General features: G+C 39.1%; 1 non-coding gene across 1 annotated transcript; it reads right to left on the minus strand.

The window, feature by feature from the left end:
- Nucleotides 1-291: 291 nt before the first annotated feature.
- Nucleotides 292-365, minus strand: Trnaa-ugc (transfer RNA alanine (anticodon UGC)). The gene has a single exon. It is a non-coding gene; the product is annotated as a tRNA-Ala (tRNA).
- Nucleotides 366-709: the final 344 nt, after the last annotated feature.

Consider the following 709-nt stretch of genomic DNA (forward strand, 5'->3'; position numbering starts at 1 on the left):
TCCAGGTTCTTCCTATTGTCTAATCTAAATCTTTCTCACTAATAGGGTTGCCAAATTTAGCAAATAAAAATACAGGATACCATTTAATTTTGAATTTCATATAAACAATGCTTTTTTAGTTAAGCTTACCCTATGTAATATTATCATATATAGTTATTCATTGTTTTTCTGAAACTCAGATTTAACTGAGAATATTCTAGTTTGTATGGCAATCCTACACATTTCTTCTCATAAGAGCAGCATTTTCAGCTTAAGATTCATCCACACTTTTTTCTTTCTTTTCTTTCTTTTTTGTGGTGCTGGGGATTGAACCCAGAGCCTTGTGCATGCAAGGCAAGTACTCTACCAACTGAGCTACATCCCCAGCCCCCATCTTTGCGCTCTTAATGATTGAGGATACCAATGCTGGGTGCAATCCCTGTAACCCCAGGAGTCTGAGGCAGGAGGATCACAAATTTGAGTCCAGCCTAGGCAATTTAGCAAGACCTTGTCTCAGCTGGTCATGGTGATGCATGCCAGTAATCTTAGCTACTCAGGAGCTGAAACAGGAGGATTACAAATTTGAGGACACGCTAGGAAACCTAAGGAGACTCCGTCTCACAATAAAAAACTAAACAGATAGGGCTGGGGATTTGTTTCGGTGGTAACGCACCCCTGGTTCAACCTCCAAAACAACAAACAAAAATAAAAAACAAAAAGAAACCTGTCT

This window comes from Ictidomys tridecemlineatus, chromosome 10 (genome assembly GCF_052094955.1).
Source record: "Ictidomys tridecemlineatus isolate mIctTri1 chromosome 10, mIctTri1.hap1, whole genome shotgun sequence".
NCBI lineage: Eukaryota > Metazoa > Chordata > Mammalia > Rodentia > Sciuridae > Ictidomys > Ictidomys tridecemlineatus.